The sequence below is a fragment of the Diabrotica undecimpunctata genome, chromosome 3 (assembly GCF_040954645.1).
Source record: "Diabrotica undecimpunctata isolate CICGRU chromosome 3, icDiaUnde3, whole genome shotgun sequence".
Lineage (NCBI taxonomy): Eukaryota > Metazoa > Arthropoda > Insecta > Coleoptera > Chrysomelidae > Diabrotica > Diabrotica undecimpunctata.
In genome coordinates, this window is record NC_092805.1 from 154,584,149 (window position 1) to 154,597,448 (window position 13,300).

At 31.1% G+C, this 13,300-nt stretch overlaps 1 protein-coding gene across 2 annotated transcripts in view; it reads left to right on the forward strand.

Moving 5' to 3' along the window:
• The first annotated feature begins 587 nt into the window (after positions 1-587).
• Positions 588-13,300, forward strand: part of LOC140437624 (salivary protein Tsal2A-like) — a 35,528-nt gene continuing 22,815 nt past the window's right edge. The window contains exon 1 of one of the 2 annotated variants that reach the window (XM_072527243.1): positions 588-713. The gene's annotated coding sequence lies outside the window, so the exon portion shown is untranslated. Of the gene's footprint in view, positions 714-11,761; positions 11,890-13,300 lie in introns of those variants that run through there. The other variant, XM_072527244.1, reaches the window with a different exon arrangement.

The window sequence follows — 13,300 nt, forward strand, 5'->3', positions numbered from 1 at the left end:
CATAATAATATATACATATATACATATATATATATATATATATATATATATATATATATATATATATATATATATATTTAATATGATCTGAAGATGTATATAAAGAATAATTAATAGAGAAATAGAAGAAGACACAAAAATTTGTAAAACCATGTTATAGTTATAGCATATTTAGATATACGGTTTAATTTTATTGTGTTGTGAAGTTATATTGTTTTGTGAAGAAAAGAGACTTTTTCAATTTTAGATTTACGGTAAATTTCGGACTTTTCAAATTAGGATAGGTATTTAAGATGAGCTTAAGTGAACAAAATGTTATATTGAAATATCAAATCTACCTGCATTTTTTTAAGGATTAATTTCGGTTACCACGAAATAATTAATTAATATTAATTGATGAATTAAGGGAATTAGTACAAAGTAGAAAGTCTTTTGTCTGATATTTTTGTATACAAGTATGGGAATTGGAAAGTGTTGGAGTTTGGAGAATTGAGTCGAGGTTGTTGATTGGTCAACAGAAAATTATGGAAGGCATTGAGAGACGAAATAATTTTGAAGCGGAAAATGGGATCATTTGCTGTTGGACGGAGAGTGAAAAAAGATCAAATCGACAAGTGTATTTAAACGTTGAAAGAAAAGTATAGAGCTTGTGAAAATAGTAGTGTCAGTAAGTTTTGAAAGCTGAATTGCCGGATGAAAAGGGTGCAAAATTTGTAAGTACAAACATATTATTATTCCCGGAGAGATTCGTAGTGAAGCAGATAGAGGCAATCCAAAAAGGAGATAGAAAAGTGAGTCAGGACGTTCTTTTGATCGACAGGACTGTTTTTATAAGCAGAACTAGGGATGGAGCTTTTTTGCGATAGAAAGTTGATTAAAGTGAATCATTTTCATAAAGTGCAGAGAGAAATCTATTGAGGCGAGACAATAGATTGGACTAATTTTTCCTATTGTAATTTTATATGTGAAAACTATATGATTTTCTGGGAACATTTCTTCTAAGTGATTTTATTAGTTGTATAAACCGTTTTAAAAAGTTTATTTTACTATTATATTTTAATTGTATTTCACAAATTTGAGTTTTTTTATTCATTCCTTTTACTCCTCTTCTTTATTGAACACTGTTGAAGGTAAAGGTATTTTTTGAACTCAAATAGGAACCCTGAGATAATAAAACATATCAATTATGAAATTGGCGTCGTTAATAAATTTATTCACATGTTCGTAATAAAATTCATTAAATAATTTTTTGTTTCATTTAGCTAATTGGATCAATTAATTTAATTATTGTTTTATCATAATTCAAAATTACAATATCATATGATTATATATATATATATATATATATATATATATATATATATATATATATATATATATATATATATATATATATATATATATATATATGTATATAGTATATATATACTCTTTATAGTCTTTGGGTATCTATATATACCACAATAAATTCCGAATCTTTTACGATTTCAGGCGGCGGATATTTAAAGGGGCTACATCATAAATGTACACCACAAACTACAAATAAAACGAATTGTAAATGACTCAACCATAAACGATGTGAATCACGATTTTCACTCTATAAATTCCAATGGAATACATAAACATTTCACGTTTTGTCATTATGCACGAGTTTCGTTCAACAAGAAAATAAAAAGGTTCCTTTCAAGTCGTTTAGAACTATATTAGCAGCAATATTGTGATCTACTTTATTTTAATACAATAGAGCCCTATGGCTATAAATCAATTATAATTGTTGGTAAATTAAAAAAATATTTAGATATCCATAACATTGCTATAGATATTTTTGTATGTAAGCTACTTAGGCTACTATACTTTACGTATTACTTTAACTATGTATTTATTACCTACTTCTTTCCTTCCTTCCTATCATAAGAAACTGGAAGCGTTTCGAGGGCGTTTCTCATTTAGGCAATATATTCTAAATAAACCCAATAAATATGGTATTAAAATTTCGCTCTAATTAATAATGCTAAGTGTTACTTTATTTCAAATCTTAAAGTCTATTCAAGGCAGCAACCTGGTGGTTCTTAAGCTGTGAGCAACTCTCGCAAACGTTCCTCTTGAGATTATGTGAATCCATATACGGAGCAGAAAGCAATATTACTAACGATATCTTTTTCACAACTATGGATATATTTCACAAGTATATATTAGAGTCGTTTTACGCGAAAAATCTGACATTAGTTGGTACAATTCGTAAAAACTAAAAAGAATTATGACCTGAGTTTGTCAACCCCCCAGAGTCACTGTTGGTCAAAAGTAGTTTCTTTGGTTTTTGACAAAATACCACTCTTGTGCACTATTACAAACCTAAGTAAAAAAACGCCCTACTGTTGTCCAGTCTTTATTATGATAATAAAATATATGAATCAACCGGTAAACCCGAAATGATAAAGGATTATAACAACACTAAAGTCGGTATTGATATCGTTGACAAGCTGTGTACTGCTTATAACAGTGCAACAAACACCACGATATGGCCAACAGTAGTTTTCTATTCGATGCTAAATATTGAAGATATTAATGCAAATGTCATATTTTATTGCAAAAACTTCGATAATGTAACCAGCAGAAGATTTTTTCACAAAGTTTAGCTGGACAATTAGTTGATAATCACCTCCGTGCTCGTGCTACTCTTTCTTATTTGCCATCGTCAAAGAAATTAAGAATAACAGAACTGGTTCAATATAAAGGTCCACCACCACCTTTAGGTGGAAATATTGGCGAACAAAGGGGACGCTGCAGTTACTGCGACAGAAAAAAGAACCGTCCGACCAAGTATTCCTGTGTTAAAGGTGGAAGATATAATATATAATATGTGTTTGCACAAGTAGTAATAACATTGCACAAATACATGTAATGAATGTGTATAACATCCTAAATAATTAATATTGTGTAGTAAAATAATAATAAGTGTCTTTAGATAATAATACCTAGTTCATTCTATTTTATCAGAGGATTTTTTTATTCCCTCTTACACTTGGTATTTCAATATGCGGACTTTGAGTCCACCGCGTGTGTTGATGCAACTTTTTGAGGCGCGTGCACTGAAAGGTTAAGTTATAAGATAACAAGAGTAAGTGCTTAAATTGGATAGGTAATAAATTGTAGAAAGAGTCGAATTAGATTGGAAATAAGATAAGAGCAATAAATTGTTGTATTATATTGATTTCTAAGGATTCCAACAATCAAAGTAACAGTCACTACACCTATGTTTTAAATTTTTTCAACTGTTCTAGTTCTAATGTACGAAAAGAACCAGAATGAGTCGTGTATTGATACACTCAAGAGCTTGTAGAGATTAATTGATAAATTTGCTTTTAAACGTTTTAGTCGGCCGGTTAAGTGATTTAATTATATGTAAATATATTGATGATAAATTATAGCGATAGTGTTAGACAGTCACGAAGTTGTTTCCTCGTGGGCAAATTTGATTACAATATATTCCATCAATGGACATGCGTGAGACGTAGTGTAAGACGAAAGATGATAGAACGGTGATATAGTGCGCTTCACACAAATTGGTGGCAAATTCGAAATATAAATTTTTTTGTAAAAATACTAGTGATGCTGAAATATGTGTAAAGTCAATTTTTTACTGGGCTAAATTTTTACTTTAGAGTGATTTTATTTATTCCATGAAAGTATAAATGTCACTTAAATGTCACTTATAAAAAAGACGTACAGACCCTGAACCTGGCTATATGGGTCAAATTAGAAAAAAATATATATAATACAAACATTATTACTTTAACACATTAAAAATTTTGAAGAAGATGCGGTTCAAATATGCAAACAATTTGTATAGGGTGTACAGATATTATCATTATTGATATTTATTTAAGAGAAAGAAAACTCAAACTTTATACAAAAAGAAAAGAAAAAAAATCAAAAGTAAAAAATGTCAGTGTGAGGGGGTTATAAAATGGTTCTCATAAATTAGACAACTCCAAGCGTCACTTTGAGCACCAAAAATTTTGTGCGGGGATTCAATAAACAAGTTTCTTTGTCAAACACTGTTAAAAATTCGATTATTTTTTTATTACTCTTTATACTGGAGTCCTTTTAGGCGAGCGGTTTACCCCTCAAAAGACGCTTAGAAACAGAATATACCGACTAAAATTCTTTTTGCATTTCTAATGCACCAAACGTTTTTTATTCGATTCTATATATTTTTCCAAAATGAAATGTATTTTTTTTTAATTTTTACAAGTGATCCAGCAATTAACAAAACTAATACAAAAAAACAATTTCACCGAATTGCTTCGGAATCAATTTTTTTAGGTGTATCTCATCAAAATAAACACTTTTTCTTTCTTGATAATTTTTCGAAAAATGCTTCATTTTCGAGTTATTAGCATTTTTTTGTTGAAAAAATGCCTTAATTAGTGATTTTTGGGATTTTTTTTCTAAAAAACTACTAAATGAATTGCAATTCTACAAACAGCTTTATAATCTTTAAACCGTCGAGTACAAGTAAGAATATTTTGACAAGGATAATTTTTTTCTATCTTGCTAAAAACGTGGACCCAAATATTTCGAATATGCCTTTCGAGCAGTCTACCGCTAAGTGTGTACAGCGGTTGCGGCGATACAGGCGTGCGGCACGTAGATATATTTGTTTAAATTTAAAAAATTAATTCAATACAAATATTACGTACAATTTATTAAAAAAAAAGATATTTCTAATTATTTTTATAGACATATTATAATTAAAACAATTAAAATTAATTTTTTACAATGCTATAATAATGTAATTTTTCTTTTAATATACGTGGTGACTATATTATTGAATGTTTTACTACAGTGAAATACATTAAGCAATATATAATTAATTTTCATTAAAAAATATAATAAAATTAAAATTTAATATTAATTATACATCGTTTTCGTTGTCAATAATTTGAAAATGTTCGTCAACAGCAACAGGATTTCCATCTAATAAGCTGATTTCATTGTCTTCAATATAGTCGTCTTAACATTTTTACAATTCTCTAGTGTACATGCACATACTGCGCAGCATTCTAAATTATAGGAAATACAATTACAATTTTTCGTAGAACATTTTCCGGTACATGAGCAGAAATACTTTTGTAACATATCTAAACTAGTTTCTCCTTCAAAATAATTAAAATCGAAACAATTATTTTCCATTGTCCAACCAAGGGTTAATGGATCAAGAGATGAAATAATATTGTTTTTTGCTTGAATCCATTCATTTATTTGCCACTTTGCTCTTAAGTAATGTTGTAATAATGCTGGTTTCGAAGGTGGTAATTTTTCATTAGATGCATTTTTTTTAGCGCCTACAGCACCTCAACCGCTGTACATGCTTAGCGGGATACTCTCGAAAGGCATATTCGAAATATTTGGGTCCACGTTTTTAGCAAGATAGAAACCAGTTATCCTTGTCAAAATATTCTAACTGGTACTCGACGGTTTAAAGATTATAAAGCTATTTGTAAAATTGCAATTGATTTAGTAGTTTTTTAGAAAAAAAAATCCCAAAAATCACTAATTACGACATTTTTTCAACAAAAAAATGCAAATAACTCGAAAAGGAAGCATTTTTCGACAAATTACCAAGAGAGAAAAATTATTTATTTTGATGAGATACACCTAAAATTGATTCCGAAACAATTCGGTGAAATTGCTTTTTTGTATAAGTTATTTGTTAATAACAATTGCCGGCCCACTTGTAAAAATTAAAAAAAATACATTTCATCTTGGAAAAATATATAGAATTGAATAAAAAAGGTTTGGTGCATTAGAAATGCAAAAAGAATTTTAGTCGGTTGATGCTCTGCTTATAGGGGTAAACCGCTCGCCTATTTGATTTGTCGAAACCACGACTCGAGCTATCATCTTCAGTACCTTCAACCAACTTACACCTCTAAACGATTAATTGAATTCGCAGAAAACCTTTCGTTGCGGTAAAAGGCACGGTGAACTGCACTGGAGTTCTCCATAATCTTTTCAATTGCTTTGTTTAGAACATTTTTGCCTGTACTATCAGTTAGAGTTAATTTGTAGGAGCAAAAATGAAGAGTAAAAATTCAAATGTAATTATAAATATTATTAAATAGGTAAAAGAGATAAAATAAGACTTACTCACAATCAATTTAATTTTACTAGCAAAACGACCGGTTTCGCTTTCTACACTTTGCAAAGCATCTTCGGGTCAAACGGTACAAAGTAAATTAAATGCTGAAATTATAAAAAGCGAATATTAGGGCGCTGTCTTATAAAGATAAAGATCAAAAAAGTTATAGTAATTATGTCAATATTACATGTCTGTGTTTATTAATATGAATAAAATTGATTAAGCAGATAAGGTAAAAACCCACAAATTGGTAAGAGATAATCTATGGAATTGTAATAAATTAGTAACAAACCAAATACTACTTACATGCAGGTACAAGAATTATTAGTTAATGATTCGTGATACATATCAGCAATACACGATATTTTGAACTATGTATAACGAATCATTAACTAATAATTCTTGTACGGGCATGTAAGTAATATTTTGTTTATTACTAACTTATTACAATTCAATAAATTATATCTTACCAATTTGTGGGTTTTTACTTTGTCTGCTTAATCAGTTTTATTCATATTAATAAACACAGACATGTAATATTGGCATATTTAGTAATTTTTTATTTTTATCTTTATAAGACAGCACCCTAATATGGGCTTTTTATAATTTCAGCATTTAATTTACTTTGTACCGTTTGACCTGAAGATGCTTTGCAAAGTGTAGAAAGCGAAACCGGTCGTTTTGGTAGTAAAATTAAATTAATTGTGAGTAAGTCTTATTTTATTTCTTTTACCTATTTAATAATATTTATAATTACATTTGAACTAATCAATCTGACAACAAACTGCAAATATATTATCTTAACAGACTCACTTAGTGTCATACAAAGCATCGAACAACTGTATCCAAAAAACCCGCTTTTAATAAAAATTAAAACGGTCCTTCTTCAGGCTTATATCAATCATAATGAGATAAATTTTATCTGGATCCCATCCCATATAGGAATAAAAGGCAACGAAACTGCTGACCATAGTGCGAAAGATGCGATAGTGAGTGACGTTTTCGAAATCGTAAACAGATCGGTATCAACGGATATAAAAGTTTACATAAAAAAATCAATTTTAAGTGCGTGGAAAAATAAATGGAATGTGTCAAATTCAAAATTAAGACAAGTAAAACCCAGCTTAGAGACATGGAATGTGGTACCTACGTCAAGAAGCCAAGAAATAATAGCTAACGCGCCTCAGATTTGGATACACTAGGTTAACGCATGATTCATCATCATCATTGGCTTTTACAACTCTTCGTGAGTTTTTGCCGCGTTTACTATTGCCTTCCATTGATTCCGATCCTGTGCTATTATTTCCCATGGCCTTACTTCCATCTTCTCCAGGTCTTTCCTGACTGCGTCTTTCCACCTTATTCTAGGCCTTCCTATCGATCTTCTACCATCTGGTCTTTTCCAAAACACATTGCTAATCAGTCTGTCGTCATCACTCCGTACCACGTGGCCTGTCCATCTTAATCTATTGGCTTTTATGTATCTTACGATGTTTCCTTTCCCGAAGAGAGTCTTTATTTCATTGTTGTATCTGCTCCTCCATTCATTTGTCACGCTGTCCCTGCAAGGACCATATATAATTCGCAGGATTTTGCGTTCCCATACTAATAGCTTATTGATTTCTTTCTTTCTCAATGTCCATGTTTCACTTCCATATGTCACTGCTGGTCGTATTATGGTTTTGTAAATTTGGATTTTGACACGCCTTGAGAGAAGCTTTGACCTCATTAGATGTTGAATGGCAAAGAATGATTTATTCCCCGCCAGTATTCGCCAGTAATTGTTGCTCCCAGGTATTTGAATTCCTTGACCACCTCAAAATTATGATCGTTTATGGTAATGTTTTGTCTTATTCGCTGTCGTTCCTTTTTTGATACGCTTAGTGTTGCTTCTTCAAAGTTCGATACTATATCCTTAACTTCCAGTGTTGTCTGTGCTACTGCATCTACATCATCTGCAAATGCGAGAACAATCTTTGCTCCTCTGGCAGTTATGTCTGGTTTGACTCTGGTATAGATTTTTCGCATTGCATATTCCAATGCTAGGTTAAATAGTAATGGGGACAGCGGATCTAACTGTCTGAGTCTGGTGCTTATGTCGAAAGCCTTTGAAGTTTTGCCTCCTATTCTAATTTGTGCAAAGGAATTGTTGACACACAATCGCGCAATCATGGTCAGCTTCTTTGGTACGCCTAACTCCATCATTGCACTCCACAGTTTTAAGCAATCTATGGAATCATATGCGTGTTTGAAATCTATGAAGATCTGGTGTACTTCTTTATTATATTCCCAATACTTTTCTAGCATTTGTCTGATAGTAAATATTTGATCGATTGTTCATCTTCCAGGCCTAAAGCCGCATTGGTAATAGCCAATAATTTCCTCTGTATATGGCAGTAATCGTTTTAGTACAACTGAAGCTAATATCTTATATGTAGTACCGATTAGTGAGATTCCCCTGTAGTTGCCACATGTATCCTTTCTGCTTTTTTTATGTATTGGCACGATAATACAGCCACTCCATTCTTTTGGCATTATTTCTTGTTCCCAGGCTTCTTTCATTAATTGGTGTATTTTAGTTCTAAGTTCATGCCCTCCTTTTTTAATCAGGTCTGCATCAATATTGTCTAGTCCCGGGGATTTGTCATTTTTTAGGGTTTCTATCGCCGTGATAATTTCTTCCAGGCTTGGCGGGGTACTTCTATCTCGGCCGTTTGGTACTCACAATTTGCTTTATTTCCATCCGCGTCTACCTGGACATTTAGAAGACTTTCAAAGTATTCAGCCCATCTTTCGATTATTTTATTTTCAGCTGTAATCATTTGCTCATTTTTATCTCTCACAAAGTTCGGTGTTCTTATATATGCACCTTTCTTATGTTGTCTTACTTCTTTGTAGAATTTTTTATTTTGCTTGCTTCTGTGTTCACGTTCTACTTTTTCAATTTGTTGTTGTAAATGTTGTCTCTTTTTTCTCCTTACTGTTCTTCTGGCTAAGGCTCTCTCTCTATTGTATTGTTCACGCTTTTCATCCGTCGGGTTTGCTAGGTAGTCGATTCTTCTTTTGTTTGCTTCTTTTAAGGTATCCTCGCATTCTTCATCAAACCATTTATTTCTTTTTGCTTTTCTCTTCCGACCTATACACTTCTCTGCTGTTTCTGGAATGATCGTTTTAATGGAGTGCCATTTCTGGTCTATATTTTCTCTTTCATTTTCTTTCGTTTTCAACACCTGGAATCTGTTTCGCGTTCGCGTTAACGCATGATTACTTAATTAAAAAGTGCGAACCGCCGCGATGTGAAACGTGTAATACGACACTAACGATAATGCACATACTATGTGAATATCCCCTCTATAATCAACAATTAAGTAACAACAAGATACCAGGAACACTTCTAGGCGCTCTAGGTGCAGACTGTAACTTTAACAATACTCTGAATTTCTTGAAAGACATTAATAAGTACCACAATATTTAATAAACCAAATTGTAATGCAGTAATTGTACCTAATGTAATCCATTAATTGTTCGCTAATGGCCATTTGGTCGATGCGATTTTCTAAATAAAAAAAAAAACTCTGAACAATGGGTTAATCACACATATATTTATTTTATAAATACAATTTAGCAAACTGTTAAACAATATGGAGAACACCAGTGCAGTTTACCGTGTCTTTTACTACAACGAGAGGTTTTCTGCGGGATCCATTAATCGTTTAGAGGCGTGAGTTGGTTGAATGTACTTTAATGCCTAACGTGACTAATAATGACAATAACAATTTAGCGCACTCAGTCATGTTTACAGGGCCGCCGCTAAGGTATTGGCCGCCCGTGTGCAACTTAATATTTGCCGCCCCTCTTCCAACACTTTAGACATACATACTATTATTTAAAGAAATGTGCAGAAGATGCATAATATAACAGTAATAATCTGTAAATAGATAAATACTTACTTGAACATTTAGACTAATCTCTATGATCCAACGTCCATATATGATCCTAATGTATATCCTATGTATCTCCTAATATCCTAATATCCCATCCTAATATCCTAATTTAAACGTCCTTTATCCTAATTTGATAACCATGATCCAACGTACAGAACGTCCAAAATTAAAATAAACCGTGAATAGAAATATAAACACATAAAAAAACTAAAAACGCACTTTTCGGGCTTTCGTCTCGGAAAACTTTTTAACAATATCTATAATGTCCAATGTCACACACACTTCATGTTCTATAGACAACATTGCTAAAGCAGAAAGTCTATCTTGCTTCATTGAGGATCGCAAATAGTTTTTAATAATCTTAAGTTTTGAAAACGACCGCTCACCCGTAGCTACAGTAACAGGTAGAGTTAGGAATATACGTACTATTATAGTTAAGTTGGGAAATGTTGATACAAGATTATTTTCGTAAATATATTCAAGAATATCACTAGGATTTTTTCTGCGGAAAAAAATGGTCGAATAGCTTTAATTACTTCATATAAATCGGTTGCACTAATGTCACTAGCTGAGCTGTTTATGTCTGTAAGGGCTTGATTCACTTTCTCACGATTGGTTTTAAGTTCATCATCGTTTTTAACTTTGGTTATGCCATAATATATTACACTAAAAATGTCTGTATGCTGTTGAAATAATTGGAACCGTTCTTCAATTATTTTATGGCAGCATACAAAATCTTAAAATAAAAATTTATTTTAAATGACAATTCCGGAGATAATATAGGTTTATTTTTATAGTTCAATTTATCGAATTCTCAACTAAGACTGAACAGAAGACATATTAATCCATCTATAAACATAACCATAGAAACAATATTATAACAGAAACTTTACAACCACTACAACCGTCTAAATTCTTGTAAAGTATCTACGTGTAAAATCCCAAATAACTGAAGTCCAAAAGCCGCCAGCCGCTTTGAATTAAAAAGTATTCATGAAACTGCTTAAAGACTGTACCTGCAAAAGGGCGGCAGTTCATACAATAAATAATATTTTCTGACATTTTTTTTAGATTAGGATAAAAAAAGAAGTATACATGATAAATGAAACGCATTTGAGTATTATCACGTACTGAATAATTATTATTGTTTGGAATATTAGAGTCCACAGAATTATCTGAATTATTACTATTTAATTATTTGAATTTATTTTCGTTTTAAAAAAGTATTATAATGAGTGGACTGCTTTTGGCCGCCCCTATTGTTGGCCGCCCGTGTGCGATGCATACTTGGCACACATGGTAGCGGCGGCCCTGCATGTTTATACTGCTTTTGAATGTCAAATAATGCAATAATTATTGGTATGAGACGCTAGTGTGGTATTAGAAACAAGGTACTTCACAAAAATACTTTACAACAAACGATTGTTCCGCCAAAACCATGCATGGGTGATGCGAATAATCACAAATGAAAAAAATTAATTTCGCATCTGTTTGTTTTTCAGAATTAAAAATTTATCAAATAAAACTCGTGTGGTAGAAGTAGGTGTGGGATGCAATGATCACTGCGTTTATTACAAAACTGATAGAGAGTCATAAAATAACCACGTATAAAATACCCATATTGCAAATCACAAGTATTTTGAAATAGGTGATGGATTCGACCGTTACTTGATGAAAAATCATTTTATCTAATCGTAAAACACTAAAAACTTTGTTTTCAAAACTTTTACAAAATTTATTATAATATCTTATCACTACAGCTATTTCGGCAGAGTGCCTTTCTCAAGTGATCCATTTTAGGTATGTGTTTACACTTTATAGTCTTTAATAGGTTTAGAAGTAGAGAACTTTCTATCTTAGGATGCTCATTCAGAAATATGTTTGTATTTTTTAATGTCTTAATTTGTACACATTCTAATAAAGAGAGCTTAATGCCTTTATTTTTAATGTGAAGAACTTAAAATTCGTCATGAAAAGATTGATTATAGTCTAAAAGGTAAAGAGCTTACGTAGAATATGTTTTTTTTTAAGCCCTTTGATGTTCTGCTATACGTTCGATAAAAGTGCTACCAGTTTGACTAAAGTAAGTGTTGTAGAATCCCCACAATTACATTTGTATACAGCAGTGTGTAAGTATTTTGTTGGTTTTTGTTGTACTTAATATATTTGCCTAAACCTATTTGTTGTTTGTTATAAAAGCTCGTGTTATTCCTTTCTTTTTATGTGTTTCGTTATTTTTGTTGATATCTTGTCTGTATATGTAATCGAGCAGAGTAGTTTTTTCTCTGGTGGAGGAAATACTCATTTTAGGGCTTTCTTATGCAGTTCTTGATTTAAAATTTTATTTATTTTATTTTATTTATTCAATTTTAAAATATTATATCAATATTCTCATGTACAATAATTTGTAAGAATTTTGTTGTAATACATGCGTTTCTGGGTAAAAATACTAAGTAACAATGCTAAATTTAAAGTTAAGATAAAAATAAATAAGCATTAATTAAAAAGTCTCAAAAATTCTTCAATGAAACCAAAAAAGACATTTTTTAATAAATATTTAAGCGTAAATCAAACCTGAATTGTTAGATATAGTAGACAAATTGACGAGTTTCTAAAAGTTATTAAATAACAATTATGCAGTGAGCTATATTATTTTTACTAAGTGTTCTGATTAGTAAACCTCTTTAAAACAGATAACACATTTTTTAGGAAAATTCCTTCATTTTATTCGATACATTCTTCTTTTGCTCGGTAGAACGACTCCAGCGATATTTCCACCTCTTGATGCGGTCCGAATAATATAATTTTGCAAGCGATGCACAATATTTCGCAAATATTATATCTTTGTTTAAATTATTTTGGATTACATTTTTTATATTACACTATTACACTTTATTAAACTATTATAGTGTATTAAACTTTTTATTGACGAGCCATCTGTTAAGATTTAATAATCAATAATCATAGGGGGCCAAATCAAGAGACTAAGCTGGACGATAATGCAATTCAAAGGCCAACTCATAAATTGTTATCATTGAAACCTCTTTTTAGGACTACTTCTTGCATGGGCGACTTCTTGAACCTTTTTCTGGGGTATCTCTTAAAAGTGATCATGCAAAAATATTTCATGGAAATATTTTTTCGAAGAAACCCGAGCTATTTGTCTTATCTAAAAAAGATATAGTGCTAAATGGCATTGTAAAAGCCAGCA